We start from the raw sequence: 21,997 nt of genomic DNA, 5'->3' as shown, positions 1-21,997 counted from the left end.
ATGATTGATGTAGCTGGACCAGCCCATGGTTGTAGAGGAAAGTAGCTGGGGTGAGCCATGAATGGGAGCCAGCAAGAAGCATGCCTGCATGGTCTTGGCAATAAGTTCCTGTCCTAACTTTCCTCAGTGATGGGGAAGTTACTTGGAAACATAAGATAAAATAAACCCTTCTAGCCTCAAATTGCTTTTGGTCATGGTATTTTATCACAGCAATAGAAGCTCTAACTAAGAAAATCTTCAAAAACAAAACAAAAACATTCAATGAAGTTTGCATTGTGATTAAGACAGAATTTCTAACCTTTTGATATGTCCCTGTACATACTTTCAATCTATACTATGTATTTATGCAAAGCAGTGTTATCAGCATGTTGATTATAAAACCAAATCCAGCCATTGTTGAAGGGTCGGGGAGAGAATCTAGTTGGTTAAATTCTTACTGTGCGAGCAGAAGGGTCTGAGTTCAATACTCAGAAGCCATGTTAAGAAGTTGGGCACAGTAACACTTATTTGTAATCTTTGTGCCAGGCAAGCAGAAATAGGCAGATGCCCAGGGCTCCCTGGTCGGCCAGCCTAGATTACTTGGTGAGCTCCAGGCTAGTGAGAGGCCGTGGTGGTTTAAATGAGAAATGTTCCCCCTAGGCTCAGGCGTTTGAACACAGGTCCTCACCTGGCGGTGCTCTTTGAGAAGATTATGGGGAAATGTAGCCTTGCTGGAGGAAGCATGCCACTGGGGAGGGCTTTGAGAGTCCATAGCCTTTCTTGCTCTGCTTGCAGTGAAGTAGAATATAAACAAATACATTCATCTCATTACCATGCGAATTTGCTTTCATCTTTAATAAATGGCAAAATTACATGCCTGTCGAAGAGTTGTTTCAAATGGATGTTTAATTTATTTTTTGAAAATTCTGAACATGAGTACTGTGTTTACGTTATTTCCGCCCTTCGCCTCCAGCTTCTCCTCAGCCCCACTCCCTCAGCTTTGTGCCTGAGGATATGGTCTCTGAGCTTCCTGCCCCTGCTGCCATGCCTGCTGTTTGCTGCCGTGTCCCCTGATAGAGTGGATTCAGTTCTTCCTTAAGTTGCCTTTGGCCATGGTGTATTACCACCAGAGTCACTGGCGTACTCTGTATCACAAAAGAAGTGGGCCGCACCTGACACCTCACATTGTCTTCTGGCCCCGTGTGCATGCATACCGTGTACACACATGGACACCTGCACACACATAAATACGCACACACATATACACAAAACATTGGATGTCAGTGCTCTAAGTCCTTCAGTATCAAATACTCAGCCAAGATTTCATTCTTTATGTGAAAAGAAACAAACACATTCATCTCATTGGTGTGAAAATTCACTTTCATCTTTAATAAACGGTAAAATGGCATGGCTATCGAAGAGTTGTTGCATATTTTTTGAGAGTTATGTATGAATACTGTATTTACATTCTGCCCTGCCTCTCCAACTTCTTCCGTATCCACCCCACTTCCTCTCAAGTTTATGGCTTCCTTTTCTATAATATTGTTACACACACATACATGCACACGTGCATACAACCCATTAAGCCCAGTTAGTGTTGCCATTATGCATATGTGTTTGGGGCTGACCACTTGGGACTGGATAACTCTCAGGGGGTTCATTCCTGGAGAAAAAAAAGTCTCCCTCTTTCATACTCATTGGCTTGACCACCTGTAGGTCTTCTTCTCAGGGTGGGGCCTTGTGAGACTTCCCCACTCTCACTGGCATGTTGAGTTGTGGTGTCATTATGCAGGTCTTGTTTAGGTGACCATACTGTCAAGCTTCTTGGGTGCAGATGTCATGTCTAGAAGACACTGTCTCACAGCAGACACTTTGGTCTCCTGTCTTTACACTCGTTCTGTCTCCTCTTCCACAAGCCTTAGGTGTTGGGGTTGCATTGTTCAAGTACTGATTGGGGCTTGGTACCCACAGTCACTTACTCTGCAGTAAGTTACTCTGCAGAGTTACTGGTTGGGTAACTCTGCAGTAGCGCCAAATAAGTTCCTTTATGAGTTATTAAGTCGATCTTTGATTAGTATCCCTATTATACATATCTGCTGACCAGGATTATGCCTGAATTTTTTAGACAGAAGGGGGTTGCAAGAAGTAAAAGTTTAATAAGTTCTGGTCTGGACACGGGCTGCCTTGCTCACGAGAGCGCACACAATCATGTGTATATCCAGAAGGGCTTACCTCCCTAATGTGTGGTGGCCATTAAGGTATACTTTGGCTGCTACATTCTGTACACATCAATCACCATTGTAACTTTGCTTGATTTGCAACCAGAGCCTTCTGGGAATAAAGGTATAACAGGCTCCAAGCCTTTTCCTTTGTCCTCCATAAAAAATCATTGTGAGGGCAATAATTTCTTATTCCTTTGTGCAGCCTCAGATCATGGCCTGTGTTGACAATTTACAAAATGTCTTTTAAAACTTTAAATATTTATCACATTTGCATATCATTTGCTCTGTTTCTGACCTAGGCCAAGGTCAAAACTGGTTCTGACCAAGGCCTGAACTGGTTCTGACCAAGGCCTAAACTGGTTCCTCCTAGTATTCAGATAACTCAGCTATCAATGTCTTCCATATTGAAACATTCCTTGCTGGAGGGAGGAAGGGGGAGGGAGACATGAGACCAATCTTACAAATCCTGGAGAGTGGAGACTTGCAAGGTTCCCAAGGCCCCTCCCAAGGCAATAGAGGCAGTAGACAGTCAGAGAGTCGCTGTGGAATTTAAACAGTTGAGGCAAAGTTCCCTGGAGAGGGTGCTCCAAGCTGTCCGGCTACTGGCAGAGAGCTCCAGGGATACAGCTTTCATGACTTGTCACCTTGCTGGGTGGCTTTTTCAGGGATGCAGCTGTTAAGCACGTCACTTAAACTCCTGTGGTTTACCAAATTTGACTTTGCTAGACTCATTCCTTTGGCCTGTCATTGCTCCTATCTTGAGTGAAGAGACTTTTGTGTTATGTCTCCCCGGGAAAATCACAAACAACATTAGCTTAAGGATCACTTCCTGAAGGATGGCTTCCCAGGTACTATCAAGGTGTGTACTCACTGTTATCGTGGTAGTTCAGAGAGCACTTTAGGTCTCCGCTTCAGGGCAATGTTTATTCCTTCACTTATACAGTCTTTGAGTCCTGAAGTAGCCAGTGGGTACTAAAAGAGCTAGAAGTAAAGATGCTCTCATCCTTGCTGCTGTACTTCAGCGCACGGTATATGCTCAACAACTGTTTTGGGAATAAAAGAATTTTGATAAAGAACATGGGAGGCTGATCTTTACTGTCCTCTAATCCTCTATGGCCCACATGGCAAACTGCTGGTATATTTTTGTTCCTGAATATAGCTGTTTGAAAGGTTGCCATCACTGTGTGTTCCTGTCTTGGTGAATAGAGGTCAGGGTGCTTGTCACATGTGCATGCAGCAAAGTGTTCCCTCACTTTCTACCCTTCAAGTCCAGTAGCAATGTGCCAGGCAGGTTCTCCTGAGAGAGTTGTTTCTCGCCAGGTAGAAACTCAGATGCTCTGAGTTCTTTCCCTAATTAGATGAAGCACTAGCAGGGCAGTGACATTCTCTGTTGCACCTGCACTGTAGGATAGTAGGGTCAGGCTGGTCTGATTTCTCTCATTTGATGAACCAAGGAACAGAGAGGAAACAGGAAAGGCTTCCTGGGTGAGAGGGAACAATCCATGACCTGGGACTGTTTGGATCCAAGTCACCCGTGGACATCTCCAGGGACTGAGAGTGGCGAATATTCAACCCCCTGCACTTCTTGCCCCAAGCACTGGCCTCCCTGCTCGGCGGAGGCAGCAGTGGTTACCCAAGCATGAACCTCCATGCCCAGTGACTGAGACAGCAGAGGCATTGGCAGTACAGACTCGGCCTTTCAAGGCCAGTGCTCAAAGATGCAGACCAATCAGCTCTCTATGCCTCCTGTCTAGTGTCTGTCTTCCCTCAGCCAGGAAAGACAAGTTGCTAGTGAGACCAAGGGCACAGTCATGTGATTCAGGTACTTCTGCTCTGTCTATAACACAAGCTGTACTCTAAAATACCAAGCTCTTTGCAGCTCCGCCCCAATGGGTGTGCCAGTTTAGGGCATCTATATGGGCAGCACCAGATAAGTAGAAGTGTTGGGCTGAACTAGGGAACAATGTTTAAATCCCACCCTGCCCCTCTGGCCTTCTCTTATTAGAAGTGAACTGTCTTACATCTCTGGGCCACTGCTTATCAGCTTAAAACTATGACACTTGACCAGCCTGATCCCAAGATACCTCTGCCCTTAAAAGTATATTATTATCAAAGGGCAATTATATATGTAATATATTATGCATATATTATAGATTGTATATAATATTCTATATATATTGAGAAAGGCATGTTGATCTAACTAATCTTGTAAACTCCACCCCCAAATCACATTTAACTTCACTGTTCTTTTCATCAGCGCCCAAGGCAAGCCAGATGCAGTATCATTCAGACATTTTCAAATAATCTCTGCTTCTGGCACAAAAGTGCAGTCCAGCCCTCTTTAGCAAATCATTTCTTACCCCGAGGGCTGATTGTATGGTATGGCATGGAGAGTGAATGCCTTCTTCAGTAATATTAATTACTGTGAAGTAGCAATTCTGTACTTCAGGGCCTGGGAGGAAAGAGCTTTCCTCACATTCTCACCTCTGCTTCCCAGATTCTCTCAACACATCCACCTCCCAGACTGCGAAGAGCCAGGGTTGCTAGGAGACCTGTCGACTGTGGAATAAAAAGGGAAGCAGATACTTCCTGGATGCCCCATCTAGTTTTAAAAGACTGAGTTAAAGTACAAGTGGAGGTGGTTACAGAAGGGAAGGAAGGGGAAGGGAAGGGAAGATACACGTGAGAATCTGAAGTCATCCTTGCCAGGCCTAAGCTTGTCTTCAGAAAGCAGTGAGCTAAATTCGGGTGCTCCGGGTGGTAGAATAGAGCTCAGCACATCTGGGTGGGGAGTGACCAGTTAAACCCTTGTGAGACCCATTTAGGACACAAGCTAGGGGTACTTTAGGGAATCCATGTTCAGTTGGTAGCATGGATGCAGCCCTAGGCTGGAGCCCTAGCTCTACGTAAAAAGAGATCATGGTGGTACACAGCTGTAAGGCCAGCACTTAGCAGATGGAGACAGGAGGATCAGGAGTTCAAGGTCATCCCCAGGTCCATGCTGCACTCAAGGACAGCATGGCTGCATAAGATCCCCACCTCTTCCCCAACAGAAAGAGCACTCCAAGGGGCCTATGGCTTTAGTTACTGTTCTGTTGCTGTGGTTACCTTAGGAAAATTAGGAAGGACAGCTTTATTTTGGTTTACCCATCACAAGTCAAGGCGGCAGGAGCATGAAGCAGCAGGTCACCTTTCAGCCTTAGCCAGGAAGAAGAAAGCAAGGAGCTGGTACTCACTTCACTTTCCCCTCTGCACACAGATCCCAGACCAGGGGATGGTTCCACCCACAGTGGGCAGGGCCTCCCATCTCAGTCTATTCAAGATAATTCAATTCCTCAGAGGCAAGTCCAGGTAGGGCCATATCCCACGTGAGTCTACATCTCATTGGGTTGACAATTTAGAAACCGTCATACCTATTCCGTCGTACTGGTGGGGTTTTCTACACATGATTTCTAGCATGTGTGAAACATCCAATAAATGCTTGTTGTTGTTAATTCCTGGCTCTCTAACCATTTTAGCTAAGCTGGGTGTGGTATGTGCCTGTCCCTTGGTCACTGTGTTTCGGGGGGCATACACCTTCCTCAGGTATATCTGTCTGCTGTCCACCTAGTTTGGCCTCCTGACCTGGGCAAAGCTGCATTGCCTGATGTTACTCAGAGCAGCAGCTTCTGAGGCAGCAGGCTGTTCGTGAGCTCTATGCTGGGAAGATTCACATCCTGGAAAAGACATAACACTTCCAGACAAGTGGTGGTATGGTCATTCGAGGTCTGAGATCATCTGGAGCAGGGAGCTTCCGGGAATTCGGCCTCTAGCAATGTTGCCCAGCAGACACCGGAACACAGCTCTTTTTGAATTCAGGAAAGAAAACAAAGAGAACAAAACAAAAAGTGATGTGCTGGCTTCAATAATCTGAGGAGAAAGAGCATTTGTAAAACTATCCACAGACACTCAACACCTTACTCCACATCTCTTAGACTCTTTGATAATCCAAAGAGGGTGGGGTGCAGCTTTATGTGGTCCAAACTTGTGCCACTTCTGAGGATCATCTCTGAAACTTCAGTGTACATGAAGTTTTTCCAAACGATGCTCAAAATCCTGCTTTGGTTAAGCAGCTGCAGCACCATGCTCTCTACAGCAGTGGACTATGTCTGAAGCTTCAGCTGGACCGTGTGTACAGTGCATATATGTGCTGTAATGTGCTTTACCAAAGAAATATAAGTGTGTGTGCACGCACTGAATAACACCAAGGCAGGAATTCCTGTGAACTGTAGTAGGGAAAGGAATTGATAGACAAGTATACAGTCTTAGAAGTGCAAATTTTTTTCCTTTGTCTTTCATAATGATGTTTCTAAAGCAAAATTTCAAGACTGCTTAAAGATGTACTCAGATGCACTCCTCAAGCAGGCTCATAAATTAATAATATGTTTCTACATCTGCTTTAATGTTATTTAGTGCATACACTCATCTCTGGGTAATTCATGTTACATACATATACATTATATATATTAGATACATATATATACAAAATATATAATATACATTAATATGTATCTTCAGGTACTATCACATGTACGTTAAAGAGAAAATTTGTTTTGTCTCTTTCTCTCTCTCCTTCCTCTCTTTCATCCCTGCTTTTATCAAACCTACAGCGGAGCTTCAGAGCAGCCTGGCTCCTCTGACCTCTGCTGAAAGTGTCTTCTTTAGAAGCAACAATGTTACTCTTGTGTTTACTTCTCACACTTGAAAAACCACCAATTTTTACCCTCTTGATATAAAGGAAGGAGAGAAGGAGAGCCTTGACTGCTCTACGCACCACCTGTCTCTTGATGCTCACTAAGAGGAGCAGGAAGTAGTAAGCTTGGAAAACGATCTATCTGAGGTCCTGGCCAAACTGGGCAACAGCCAGGATTCAAATACCTTCAATTTCTACCTCTGCCAGCCGCAGATGAGTGAAGGTTGCTCTACACTCCTGTCCTTTCTGTCCCGTGTCCCCTTCAGCATAGGGGACATAGTTACATAGGGTTCTTCCCATGCAGTGCATCTGCCTGTCCAGCTCAGCTTGCCAGTCTCTGTTCTGCCCTGACTCACGCTGTGTGTGGAAGGTCCTAAAATAAAAAGCTACATTACAAACATCCCTTTCTGAAGGCCCCATTCTATCACAGCCCCTCCCCACGTTCTCCACTTTGAACATACAACACAGTCTACACAGACTTGTACATGCACATCACCCCTATGGCTAACAACTCAATGGTCAGTTATTGTGCATCTTCTGTTTCAAGGTTATGTCCTTGAGTTCTCAGGCATGGCTTCTTCAACCATGGAGTTTATAACCTAGAATATTGTAAATGCAAAGCATGTGATTTTGCTTAGGATGCTTACTGTATTCAAGGAAGCTCAGGTTCCTTTTAAATACAAATCATGTGTAGGTATGTATGTGTGTATGTATGTATGTGCATCATGCATGCTTGGTGCCCATGAAGGCTAGAAGAAGATGTAGGGTGCCCTGGAGCTGGAGTTACAGTTGGTTGGAAACCACCCTGTGGGTCCTCAGAACCACAGCTGCATCCTCTGTAAGAGCAGAGTGCTCTTAACTGCTGGGACATCCTATGACAGCGGAGGTTGAGCCTGACATTAGTCAAAGTAAGTCTCGTCAGAAAGAGACTTAGGTTGAAGTCTGAAGGAAGAGTAGGCACAGTTGTTAGAAAGAAGAAATTCCTGTCACAGAAAATACTTTCTATAGTGACAATTTTGGTTTCTTTAAAAAACACAGAAATATTGTAAGACTATGTTTTTGTTTTAATCCCTGGCATGGGGTATAAGGCTGCTTCAGATTGTCCAAAGCAGCTGACTAGGATTTTCCTTGTGCTCTAGCAGCGGTATGGTTTTGCCAGCTGCAGATAATTTTTGTGATTGTGTGACATTTGGAATTCTGGGGACTTTTTGGAAAGTATATAGATGCCAGGCCCCCTAGAGGAGGAATAGGGTAGTTGCTTGGTTTTTGGTTGCTGTTGGTAGTGGTTTGTTAAATAGTGGTGCACAAAAAAGAAGCAACAACAAGAAGTTAAATATCCTGATGGCAAAGATCAAATTTGCCCCAAGGAACTCAATGCCCCTAATCAGCAGAAAGTAGTCTTACTATAATGTCACCCCCTTTCTGACCCCTGACTTTATTTAGGGGTCCTTTCTCTTTCCTCTCTATCCTTTTTCTCTTTTATTTAATGGTAGGAGATTAAAAGGGTAGAAGAAAAGGGGTAGAGAAGGATAGAACAGAGAAGAACCTACAAAGTAGCCAAAGGCAGCTACAAGCTTCTAAATAAGGACAGGACACTCTCTAGCAAGTCAGGAAGCAGGCCAGTGTATGAGAGAGGAACTCCTGCCTGGCTCGGTGGTACACATTTATAATCCCAGTATCCAGGGGGCAGAGGCAGGTGGATCTCTGTGAGCTTGAGGCCAGCATAGTCAAAGTAAGTTCAGGACAGCCAGGGCTACCCTGTCTTGAAAAACCAAGAGAGAGAGAGAGGAACTCCCGTCTCCCTCTTCTCATATATCATATAATACATTCTTCATGTTAATCAGCTTTTATCACTGTGTCAAAACAGTCAGGAAAAACAGTTGAAGTGGAAGGGAAGGATTTATTTTGCTCAGAGATTTCAGTCTATTGGGCTTTTGGCCTGTGATTAGGCAGAACGTCTCAAGTGTGTGGAGCAAAACTACTCCTTCATGGCTTCCAGGAAGCAGGGAGAGAGGCAGGGGAGGGAAGAGGAGAGAAGGAGAGGAAAGAAGAGGGGCTCTCACTTGAGAGGAGGACTCTCAATCCCTTCAAGGGCACACCTCGGGTGATTTAACTTCCCCTTCTCCTAAAGTTGACCCCTCCTCCCAACAGCAGCCAAGCCTTCAGCACAGAGTTTCCGGGGGCGTTCCAAATCTAAACTACACCTCTCTTCTTCCCAGTCCAGCCACCACTTCTAGAAAACAGTAGTGTGTTAGTGCTAGCAGCTTGGCAGGCAGAAGCGGTTGTCTGATAGAGCTTTCAATTCCCTCATGGATGAGGGACTGGGATTCAGAGGGGAATCTGATGAAGGTAACATGCAAATTAGCTTGACACACCTTTCCTATGCTGAGAGATGATCAATACCGGAGAAAGACAAAAGCAAAATCTGTATGAGAGCAAGGAGAGCATTGATAACCCTTCAGATCTGAGAGGAGACACATCAAACTCCGCAGCTGCAGGAGTGGGGCCCAGAGGCTGGTTCTGTTTCTTCCTTGTAGGTGTGTGCGTGTTCACGTGCAAGCAGGTGTGTGTGCGTGTCTGTACATGCTCATGTGTAAGTAAGTGTGTGTGCAAATTTGTTCAGCTGCATGTGAAGGCTAGAGGATGATATTGGGTGTCTTCCTCGGCTGTTCTTCACTTTATTTTTTGAGACAGGGTCCCATTGAGACTGGAGCTAAACCACATCCCCTAGCCTGCCTGGCCAGCATGGCCCCAGCACTGGCATTGCAGGTGTGCACTATAGTGTCTGGCTTTTCACATGGATGCTTCAGACTGAGCTCAGGCCCTCAGACTTCTGAAGCTAGCACTTTTCTGACTGAGCCATCTCCCCAGAGTCCCCAGTTGCGGTTTCTAGCTATTGCACTTATTAGAGTCTGAATACATTATTTTTTCTCTTCAACATGGTTTTTAATTATCTTTTGAAGCTTTTGGGGCTTAATGAATTGTTTTACTTAGCTAAATGTTGGGATTACTACAGCAAACACCATAATGTGTTCTATTCTGGCGGCAGTCTTCACTCCCTTCCTAAGTTGGAAACCTTTTTTTTTTTTTTTTTTTTTTTTGGAGCTAATGTTTGATTTCTCTGGGCACCCATTCAAGGTGGGAATGACAATCTGTTCTGGATTAATCTAGGGATAAAACACTTTTAGCTTCATTTTAAAGTGAAAAATCAACCTTAGTAGCAATCATGCCATGTTTACATAATCTACTCTATGTTAAGACCCCTCAGTTTTCCCTAGAGTCATCATAAACTATGGGCAGACACAGGTCCAGGATCGATAACACTATAAAAATTGGCCCCATTCAAGTATTGAAACCAATTCTGTTATATGTAAATTAAAACTATATTTCAGATATGCAAAATTCAGTTAATCAGATTTTCAGTTCTAGCTATAATGAAGTATAGAACAGTTTTCTCGTCTGTGATAATTAATCTTCATTGTGAGTTACAGGGGATTTGGTATCATCTTGGAGACATAGTTCTTTGCTCTGTACACTTAGTGTCTTAGCTGTGATATGCCGTTGGGCTGTTTCTTTCTTGGCCTAGTGTAGTTGGGGTTCTGTGTGTTTCTTTTATCTGCATGGGAATGTCATTCCTTAGTTTGGGGGAGTTTTCTTCTACAATCTTGTTGAATATCTGGTCTATGTCAGTGAGTAGGAATTCTCCCTCATTTATGCCTATAACTTAAAAGTTTGATATTTTCATGGTGCCCACATTTCCTGTGTTAATTTTTTAAAATATTCTTTGCTTGTTTCATCGCTATCATCTATTCTGATGATATTCTGTCTTCTGCTTGATTCATTCTATTTGTAAGGCTTCCTTTGAGTTTTCTAGGTGGGTAGTCGGGTTTCTCAATTAAATCTTTATTTAAGCTTGTGTTCTCTTCAATATTTCCATTTTTTAACAATGAACTCCATTTTTAAATTCTGGATTTTTTTCATCATCCTTATGTTTGTGTTTTCCTGAGCATTACTCAGGTATTATTCTCCTTAAGTTATGTCTCTTTAAGTCCATTAAGTTGTGTATGTGTGTGTGTGTGTGTGTGTGTGTGTGTGAGAGAGAGAGAGAGAGAGAGAGAGAGTCCTTTTAGCTCTTTGAGTTTTTGATGGTGTTTATGATTGTTTTTTAAAATTCTGTGTCCTGGAGTTCATCTAGGTAATCCCCATTGCCAGACATTTCTATAAGACTAGTAGATTTGTGGGGGTAGGGGCAGCTACTGCCTTAAGTTTTCATGCTATTTGTATTTTTGCAAGGATATCTGCATGTATGAACTTCTTTTGTTCTGTGTCAGATGCAGACAGGTTGGTTGAAGCAGAAAAGAGGATATGTGAGTTGGGCCTAGAGGTAGAATATGACTTAGATGTAATGAAAATGTAACTTTCATTCTTCAGATGTAATTGTTGTCTTGGAGGCTGATTGCCTCTACCTGCCAGTCTAAGCCTAGTCCTGGAAGCTTCTAGCCTCCATACAATCTAACCTGGGCCTAGAATGTTTTCAGCCTCTGAGAGTTACTGCTAAATAAGCTCACCCTTTCTTTTCTAACTGAACTCTGGCTGGTTCAACTCAGCTCTTCTGGCTCGAACTCTTCTCCAAGCTGACTGATTCAAACTGGCTTCTCTCAGCTTCTGACTGAATTGCTCTGCTTGGCCTCAGACTAACTCTAGCAATCTGTTCTAATCTTCTGGCTTCTTCTCAGTCTCTGGATCATTCTGTCTTCACCTGTGTCTAGCTTGTTCTCTCTTCAACTTGTCCCTCTTCTGGTAAAACTGCCTCCTCCTTCCTCTTTTCATGCTGCTCTTTTAAGTAGCTTCTCTTTCTTCTTTCTTCTTGTGAGAGTTGGGCATATCCCATCTTGTCAAATCTTTCTCTTATTCATAACTTTGTCTACCCCTCAATTAGATGTCAGTTTCAAACATGGGTGCTTCTTTCTACAAACTAACTTTACCTTTATTGTTTGGGATTAAAGGTCTGTACTAAGGGCATGTCTGCATTCTAGCCAGATCACGTAGACCTAAAATGAATGGGATCATAGCAGTCATGTTGCTGGATTATACTACCTGATATACTACCTGTCTATACTACCTGATATGCAGGAGTTGCATCTTGGTCCAAGCATAGAGTCTGAGGGTAGATGGTGGTTGGGGGTACAAGAATCTTAGTGTGTGGTTTTTCTCTGATGGACTCAAGATGTCTTCTCCATGCCCTTCTTATTCCAGATCTCCATTCTAAGCAGGAGGAAGGAGTGAGAACCACATTGTTTCCCCGCCATTTCTACCTAGTAGAATGCAGCTCACATTGCATTGGCCAGAACTGTTACTTACTCATTCTTAACTGCAAAGGAAGCTGGGAAATCCTCCTCATCCAACGTTTTTCCTATGTAAATGTCTCCATTTTTCCCCCTTGGAGACATCCGGGTTTGTTCTGTCACCTCCTACATTTAAAATGATTTAGGCTTGATGCTCAGCCAGAACTTCAGGACACTTTTATTTCTACCACCCTAAGAATTTCTTTCCGTTCTTTAGTGTCACAGCCTCAGTTTTAGCTTCAACTTTACTCCTTTGCCAGACAATACATATCCATCAATAGCTTTTGGAGGAGGAAACTAAATTTTTCAAGGTGTTGCATGGCTAGAAATATATTCTATGTCATGTCACACTTAAATGGTAACTGGATGGAGCATAATATTAGATTTTAAATCATCTTTCGTAGGCTTTGGAAAATGTTACTCTCTAACAATTTGGTTGAGAAGCCTGATGTCATTCTTATCTTAAAACTTGTGCATATAAGTTATTAATCTCTGAGCATTTTTAGTATGCTCTATCATTGGTATTTGGAAGGGAATTTTAAAGAATCTTTATTTTATTGGGCACCATTGGGCTTTTTAATATGTCCTTCAAAGCTAGAAAAATTTTTCCATTGTACTTCTTTGACCCTTTTCTTAATTCTGCTCTCTATAGTGACTAACACTGTTGCACCTCTTGGATTATATTTCGTATTATCTTACTTTTGTCTTCTAATGCCTTGTGTTCCTTAGATCAATGCTCTACTACTGAGGTAATCCCCAAGTCCACCTTTTACATTTTATTTCACTTCCCTATAATTCATGTTTGCATGATATATCTTTTTCTATCATTTCACTTATAACTCATTTGTATTAATTGTGTAATGTACATCTCTCGTAAATAGACACCATGGAATCTTTCTTTTATTCAATATGACAACCACTGCTTTTTAATAGTCCTAGTTAGTCCATTTATATTTAATGTAATTATTCATATAATTTGGATTCAAGCCACGCTATTTTCTTGTATTTGCTGTTTGTAGTCTTTTTCCTTTGGAACCTCTTTTCCTGAAATCTATTAACTTAATTGAATAATTGTTCTAGTTGCCTTTCTGTTGCTATGATAAAGCATTGTGACCAAAAGCAACTTAGGGGAGGAAATGGTTTGTTAGCTTACATTGTCATACATCATTCTCTAGGGGCTAATCTTCCTGATCCTCCCCTTTATTCACCCCCAAATCACCTAGATCTAGCCTGGGTCCCACAACCAGTGCCCTGGTTGTGGCCACTCCACAACCAGTATGGCCACTCCTTCCTGTGCCACCACCAATCCTTAGGCTTTTCAGTGGTACTAGCTCTTCTTATCCCACCCTACAGATTCCTCCCACATCCTAACCAACCTCTCCATCCTATGTATCCTGCATATCTGCCTCCAGGGTCTAGCCAGGTGAGTCCTGATTCTCCCCTCCTCTCACCTACAAACTTTTATTCCATAGAGTACCGATGTCTCAACATCTCTCTAAAATGGTATGAACACCCTGCATGGATAACCAGGTACATCAATAGGTAACTTTGGTTCCTGCCATGGATATATCTTCTTTCACGCCTCCAACCATGTCCTACTGACAATCTGCACATCAATTAAATCACCTCACCTTTGCTTATATGTTCCCCCCACAGAGCCCAAAATGTAGTTTCCTAGTGGACCGCTCACTGTTTGGCTCAGCCTGCTTCCTGTGTACTTCTTCCCTAGGTCTTCCACTGTGGTTGGCAAACCTTCCTCTCTAAGACCTGTAATTATAAAAAGTCAGTTAGTGTCTGAGTATGATTTCCATCACAGTGTCATGGCGGTCCTTAAAGTCCCCACAAAAGAACTTTGTTCCTTCATTTATAATAAAGGAGAATATTGTAAATGTCCAATATACTTTGGGCATTCTAGGCACAACCATATGGTACTTTTTCTATCCACCGTCACGCTCCTGTGATGTAAAAGAGAAGTAGAAAGTAATAACTGGACTTCCAGCACTAAAGTAAGTCTATCAAAGCCAACCTCACTTCCCAGGATAAAATGGTGCTATTTTGTCTCACAAAAAGGCTCACTCTTTAGAAGTCCTTCTCTTCTTCTCTCCTGCCTCAAAATGCTTTTGAAAATAAATGATCTGAGACATGTCACTCATCCCTCCTGTCTCCACATGACTCTCACATCTAATGCTTAACCCTGTGCCCTGAGGACTCAGGTGTCCCATCCAAACAGATTTGATACAACAGCATGAGTGTTCTTAGAGAATTTTTAATAAAAAGTCTAATTGCTGGTAGCAAGAACAAAAATGCAATCTTCAGCCTTTTCAGATGTGGGTTGATTCCGTCCACACAGATGCCTTTTAAATTTTAATTTTAAATCTTTTGAATTCTTCAGAAGAAGATACTAGGTGAACTGTGGGGACTGATGGCAATTTTTGTTATTTGGAACATTCTATTCTTAGTAAAATTAGCCACGCTTCAAAACAAGAAGGGGAAAATGCCAGCAAATTGCCAGGAACAGTTTCTCTTTAACTCGTGTAAGCATGATGAGGGGTGGTACTGTCAGTATTCAAAATGGCAGTGTGGAGGACAGTCATGCGGTCCTGTGACGGCTTACTTAGTCATCTTGTGAAGTCTGAGGTGGAACTCAGATTGCTTTCTCTCCTTTCCTTTGCTCTGGGAGTTTTGGCATTTTCATAGCTGTATAGTTTCATCCAGATGATCATGGGGCATTTGGATGACAGATGATGACAGACTGACCTCAAATCTTTGTCCACGTCTTTGTTGTTTTGTGGCTTAGGAGACAATAAATTCGGGGTGAATTGAAAATTAATTTCTGAAGACCCCTATTGCATATTGAGAAGACATGGAGTGAGATTTCCAGGCAGAACTGGAGTACTATGTAAGGTAGGTGTGAGCTAATTAAAGTACCATGTTATGTTTCTGATTCCATCTCCAATTGGTTTTTGTTCTTTGGTCAAAATAGCAAGACCCTGCCTCAAAAATCAGAGCAAATCAAAGCATGCAAGCAACAACAATGCAGGCCTACTGAAATCTTCTATAAACTTACTTTCCAGCTAACTACATAGGTGTGTATGAAACAAATTTTATGTTTAATTAAAAATACTTGTGTGTGTGTGTGTGTGTGTGTGTGTGTGTGTGTGTGTGTATGTGTGTGTGTGTGTGTGTGTGTGTGTGCTGTAGCACATCTGCATGCTGCAGACAAACTCTTTGGAGTTTGTTTTTTTCTTTCCATCTTTATGTAGGTTCTGGTGATTAAACTAAGATCATTTGGCTTGCGTGTCAAGTTTTCTTAACCTGCTGAGCCATATCTCTGTGACCTCAGGTTTGTGTTTAGATTTGGTGCAATCTCCACCATTTTTATTATGTGTATATACATGACAAAATTTAAAATCTAAAAAGAATGTAAAACACTTCTGATGCCAAGTTTTTTACACAGAGAATGCTTAACATGTATTATTCATAGGTCCTCAAGAGTTGTCAATAATCAGCACTGTGTTATAAAGATTACCACACATTATAAATAGACAAAGAACTGTCTTGTTTCAATTTGTCTTCCCACTGATTTTTACGAATCATGGTTCAGATTCTCTGGTGACATCCATAGATCACTGTACCCAAGTTGAAATAAATCTCCATGAGAGTTAGGGGCAGGCAGGTTATGCCATGGTGAGATGCAAAACCATGATATGAGAGAAGGAAGAGGGAGAGATAGAAACTTCACTGTATGTTAAAGCTTCTGAACCAAGAGGACTTATCTAGGGTTGTCCTATGGTTTGTTTTATCTATCTATCTATCTATCTATCTATCTATCTATCTATCTATCTATCTATCCACTCACCCCCTATCTACTTTTTCTCTCTCTTTTTTCTTTCCTTTTCTTTCTTGTCTTTCTTACTCTCTTTCTTTCTCTCTCTTTCTTTCTCTTTTTCTTTCTCTTTCTCTTTCTCTCTCTTTCTCTTTCTTTCTTTCTTTCTTTCTTTCTTTCTTTCTTTCTTTCTTTCTTTCTTTCTTTCTTTCTTTCTTTCTTTGTGTCTGTCTGCAGTCAGGAGGCTTCAGTGGGGAGGGCACTAATGGGACCACTTGGTTGCTTCCAGTTCCTAGGTTCCCTCTGCTATGCCTACGTATCTACTGTTGGTTCATCTCACAGCCCAGAAGCCTCACCTCAATGTGATCCACTGTCCAGCACAGCCCTTCTGATGCTTTTGCTGGTGTGCGTGTGTGTGTGTATGGGGGGAGGGTCTAGCTCTAGGTGGATGCTCTTTACACATTATGGCACCCATGAATGCTGCCAGCAGATGTTAAAACAGCATCTGCAGCAGCCTGGGTAGAGGGGCTTATTCTGAGCCATGACTGCAGCACAGTAGGTAGGCAGTCTGCCCACAGAGCACATTGCCCTTCTATTGGCCTCTTCCTCTGCCGTTATTCAGAACAAAGGAGTTAGAGTGCCTGGCAGGCAGCCCAAAAGATAGCAGTGTACTGTGCAGTTTCTCTATTTGACAGTTTAGGGACAAAATTCCCAGCAAGGCTTCCAGAGGCACTTGCCACACATTTGCTTACAACCCTCTGAAAATGTGAAATAACAAGGGCTACCAGTAATCATGATATCATCACATTTTCTGTTTCTTCTTTGTTGTTTGAGACAGGGTCTTGCTAGGTAGTTTAGGCTGGTCTCAATCTCACTATGAAGCCTCAGATAGCCCTGATCTCTTGGTAATCCTTCTGCTGCAGCCTACCAAGTGCTGGGATTACAGACATGTGCCTTCATGCCTGGTTTGGCTTCAGGTTATTAAGACATAATAGTTTTCCATAGTCATCATCTTCCTTGATATATATTTTTCTTCTTCCTTGATATATTAGTTAGGGTTTCTATTGCTGTGAAGAGACACCATGACCAAGGCAACTTTTTTTTTTAATTATATGAGATTTATTGGATGGAGGTGGAGAGATAGAGAGGAAAAGGAAAGAAAGAGACATGGGGGGGGTCCCCAGGAAAGAAAATGAGGCAGAGAGAGCAAGAGAGGAGAGTAAGAGAAAGGCAAAGTGGCAGGTTGGTCCTTTGATAGCTTGAGCATGCACAGCTGAACTGTGTCTGCCACACACCTGTTGGGCGACACATGATGACATCATAGGTTACTAGGCAACCCAGGAGACTGCCTATACAGTAGCATTCTTCCCTTTTTCTATAATTAAAAAAAAAAAGACATTTGACTGCTTCTCATGTAAGGCAAGTTAAAGCATATAAATGTAGGTTCTTTGGAAGCAGCAAAGTACTATATTTATTTATTATGTATACAATGTTCTGCCTGAACGTATATCTGCATGCCAGGAGAGGGCACCAGACCTCATTATAGATGTTTGTGAGCCACCATGTGGTTTCTGGGAATTGAACTCATGACCTCTGGAAGAGCAGCAGAGCTCTTAACCTCTGAGCCATCTCTCCAGCCCTGACCAAGGCAACTGTTATAATGGCAAACATTTAATTGGGTCTGGTTTACAATTTCAAAGATTTAGTTCATTATCCTCATGGCAGGAAGCATGACAGTGTGTGGGCAGACATGGTGCTGGAGGGGCCAGGAATGCTGCATCCTGATCTGAAGGCAGCTAGGTGGAGACTGGATTTGTTTCACACTGGGCAGAGCTTGAGCATATTTATGACCTCAAAGACCCACCTCCATAGTGACTTCTTCTAACAAGGCCACACCTCTTCCAATAAGGCCACACCTCCTAATAGTTTCCCATGGGCCAATCATTCAAACACATGAGTCTATGGGGGCCAAACCTATTGAAACCACCACACTTGCTCTTCTATAAAAATATAGCTTCAGAATATGTCAAAGACAGATTCTAAATGCTTTCTCTGCATGGGGCTACGTCCTTCATGGAGGTAGTGAAATCAACAGAATGTATCCCTTGCTGGCTAACATCTAGATAGATTCATCCATCACCAGGTCTGCCTGGGATAAGAGGATTTGAGAAAAAGGATCCCTGTAAAAGTAACTTTTATTTGCCTGGTGCAATTGCCATTTCAGAGTCTTACTGCTGAATAAGCTCACTCTTTCCTGTTCTTTCAGAACCCTGGCTGGCTGGTTCAACTCTGCTCTTCTGGCTCAAACTCCTTTCCAAACTGAGTGATTCAATCTGGCTTCTTTGGACTTCTGATCAAATTGCTCTGCTTGGTCTCAAACTAACACTGGCAGTCTGTTCTAATCATTCCTTCTCATTCTCTGTCTTCAACTGCCTCTGCTAACCTGCACTGAACTACACAAACTCACAAACAAACTCAGTCCCACTGTACTACACTCACTGAGCTGAATCCCAATTGACTGAGCTCAACTGAACTCAACCTCATTCTCTCCACACCACTCTCTTAAATTGCCCCTTTTTTTTTTCTGTCTGTTCTCCTGAGAGTTGAGCATATCCTATCTCTGACTTAGTTTGTTAAGTCTTTCTCTGATTCATCACTTTGTCTGTCTTTCAATTAGATGTCACTTTCAAACATGGGTGCTTCCTTCTACAAATTAACTTTACCTGCATTGTTTGGGATTAAAGGTGTGTGCTAAGAGCATGTCTGCATTACAGTCAGAGGGATTAAAGGTATGTCATTCCAGCTAGGTCACATAGACCTAGAAGGTCTTTGGATGTAATTCCTTGCCAGAGCAACCATGTTGCTGGATTAAAATTCCTCTACAGATCCCAGGTAGACTGTAGCCCAGGCATGCAGTAATTTCTCAGATGTGACACCTTGGGAGAGAAATGGCATTGATGGATGCATGCTTGTCTGAGACTTGCAGACTCTAAGAGTCTTTACATATCCACGCTTGTGGACTGGTGGCCTGTGAAAGAGAAGAAATTGCACAGGGTCATGCATTATGGTTCTTAGAACAGTTTTCAGGCAGTGTACTGTTATTCCTTTTAGTAAAAGTTGTTTAAAACCGTGGAATTAAAAGTTTAGTGTGTTTTTATAAGAGTTTTTGAACAGAAAATAACTATACATATTAAATGTTAGAACTTTATGCCAGACTCAAAGAAATAAACCTGTTTTCTCTTAAATGTGGACTCTAGGTGCATATGTGTGTGTGTGTGTGTGTGTGTGTGTCCAACTGTCTCCTTTTCCTTAGCCCTGAGATTAGAAATATACATACTTTCACTCTCAACCTTTTTTTTAATGTGAATGCTGGGGATTAAAGTAATGTCATCATGCTTACAAGTCAAGCACTTTATAATGGAGCTACTTCGATAGACCATTAACCCTTTCTTTGGGGTAATCACACATCAGTGCCTATTTATTCATTAGGTTCTAATTATATTTTCCCATAGATTATCATTATTACTGTCCAGGTAAGAGGAATTGGAAGGTAAACATGCTGAGATCCAGGGGAAGAGGGCCCTAAGTGAGCTGCTGCAGAACCATATAGACACTAGAGTTGAACCTCATTTTTAAGTCAAGCTTATTTTTCCAGAGAAATCTCAGGACCACTGAAAAATGGAATAAAAGACTCAGAATTTTTCTGTATACCCTGTGCCCAATGTAGTCACAAACTCGCCCATGGCAAGCATGGCTCATGTATTATAACTGAAGACCCTGCACTCACTCATCTTCATAGACCCAAACCTATCCTTTCCAGTTCATTCTTAGTTGCATATACAGTCTTATTGGCAGTATCCACCCCAGCTGTCTGGAGGTGATGGGGCCTACACCACATTTATACTTCCCGATCGTTTCTTGAGCACCTGTGCTTAATTCAAAGGGTCACCTCATAGTGGACCTGTACTGCCAAGACCCATCTCATGGATGTTTTGTGGCTGTCCAGCTTCTCTCCACGCTGGGACTTTTGATTACATCCCTTCTTGGCAAGTCTGGTGCTGTTCAAGTCTGGTGCTAGTTATTTATGTACGAGTGTGGAATAAGTTGCTAATGGAGGCTGGAGAAAGCTGTAGGAGACAGGCACACACCCAGAAGCAGGATGCACACAGTCTGTGAATTTCAAAGAGCAGGTGTGGGTCAGCCAAAGGAGTAGATGCTGCTGAGCTGGCTGACTTTGAGGGAGCTCTAAAATCACACCAGGAGGCCTCCTGCTCTGCCTCTGTAAGACTAAGGCACATCCAGAGGTGTACATCATGGATCCTCTGGGCGTTTCTTAACCTAATCGATTTGACAATCAACATTAACCAACCCTCTTTCCCTCCCCTTTTCCTTACTAGCTTCCTGTCTTCCTTCTTTCACTGAGAAGATGAACAGACTGCTCAGTTCAGGTCTCCTAGGACTATAGCCTTTAGGCAATGGTGGGCTAATGAAGTCCAGCAATTGACTTTCTGGGGAAAAAAAAAAACGTGACTTTATTGACATAAACAATGGGTGACATAATATTTATGACTAGTAATAAAAATGTATACTATATTTAACTGCAAATTCTGATTTCAATAGATACTCACAAAATGTTTCTGCTGGGTTTTGCTGAGGTCATGTGTTCAAGGCCAGCCTTTGCTCAATTCAGATACACCAGGAGAAACAGTTGATCCCAGTCTGTTAAATCCTTCCATAATCAGTTTATCTTAATATCTGCTCTGTGGTCTACTGCTGATTTACTACTGAATATGGGCTATGACCTTGAAACCGAGAGCTCATTTGGCTCCAGTAATGTTTGTAATGAAATTTTTCAAATGATGGTTTTCTTCAAGACCACCTTGCAAGTTCCTGAACATTTCACTCTTGGCTCTTGTCGCTGTCCCAGACTGCTCCTGCCTCTGGAAGTGCCAGCCGCCTGACTGGATTCTCTCCACATTTCCTCCAGGCGCCAAATTATGTTCACTCTATGCCATGCTCCACATGGAAAACCTGCATCTGATTCGCCTGCTAACTTTCCTCGCCGATGCCTGGAAACCAGTTAGCAGAACAGACTGGGGCCTCTGAGCGGAGCTCTGGCCTCTTTGTGGGGTGACAGAGCCCTAAGAACCACTCTCCCAGCTCACGCCTGAGCAGAAGTGCTCAGTCCTAGAGGAGCACGCTGAGACACAGAGCAAGCGTTTTCCGTCTGTTTCCTTCAGGCTTTGTGTCTTTCACCTGCGTGACACAGCATCTCTGACATGACTGCCGCAATCCAACCTCCGCCCTTTTCTGTGCCTCAGTCGCTTTCTTTACTCACTCGTGAATCTGGTTTGTCACAAAAGCTGATTCTGAGAAGGATAACAAACCTATAAATAGCCTCACTAATAACATCAATAAACACGTAGAGCAGAAAAGGAAAAGGACCCCAATGTGTTTTTTTGATTCTTTATGTGTTGTCTTCCCGCCCAGGAACCTGCTGATTCTGAGCAGCAGCCCAGGCTCCCCCAGGGCCCGACTACAGAGCCCTGACTGTACAGATGACTGTGATGCTTTTCCCTTCAGTCTGTCTATTGAGTCTTGTATTGAGTTTTGTATTTTTGCCAGTCGGCTGCAGAGAGTTGTACTTAATTTCTAGTGTGAATAATGCAAACACTACTAATTCTGTAGCTTTGTGTAAGAATAAGAGACTGTATTAATTACCTTTCTCACGAACGTGACTTTGAAAGGAAGCAATTTTAAGGAAGGAGGGTTTATTTGGAGTCCCAGTTGAGGGTCAAGGGAAGGTATGGCTCCAACAGTGCCAGCAGGAGGCTTCTGGCTTATGGGTAGAGCAGAAAGCTAGGGGGTTGGCCTTTCTGGGCCCGCCTCCAGT

The 21,997-nt window shown here is 42.7% G+C and overlaps 1 long non-coding RNA gene across 1 annotated transcript in view; it reads left to right on the top strand.

The window, feature by feature from the left end:
• The window catches only part of LOC132646510 (uncharacterized), a 33,792-nt gene extending 12,249 nt beyond the window's left edge, over positions 1 to 21,543 (top strand). Inside the window, exons 2-3 of the long non-coding RNA XR_009584808.1 lie at positions 15,076 to 15,182; positions 21,032 to 21,543. This is a non-coding gene — a long non-coding RNA (uncharacterized LOC132646510). The remainder of the gene's footprint in view (positions 1 to 15,075; positions 15,183 to 21,031) is intronic.
• Positions 21,544 to 21,997: the final 454 nt, after the last annotated feature.

This window comes from Meriones unguiculatus, chromosome 11, assembly GCF_030254825.1.
Source record: "Meriones unguiculatus strain TT.TT164.6M chromosome 11, Bangor_MerUng_6.1, whole genome shotgun sequence".
NCBI lineage: Eukaryota > Metazoa > Chordata > Mammalia > Rodentia > Muridae > Meriones > Meriones unguiculatus.
The sequence above is the reverse complement of the archived record's forward strand: the minus strand, read 5'-3'. Positions and strand labels throughout refer to the sequence as shown.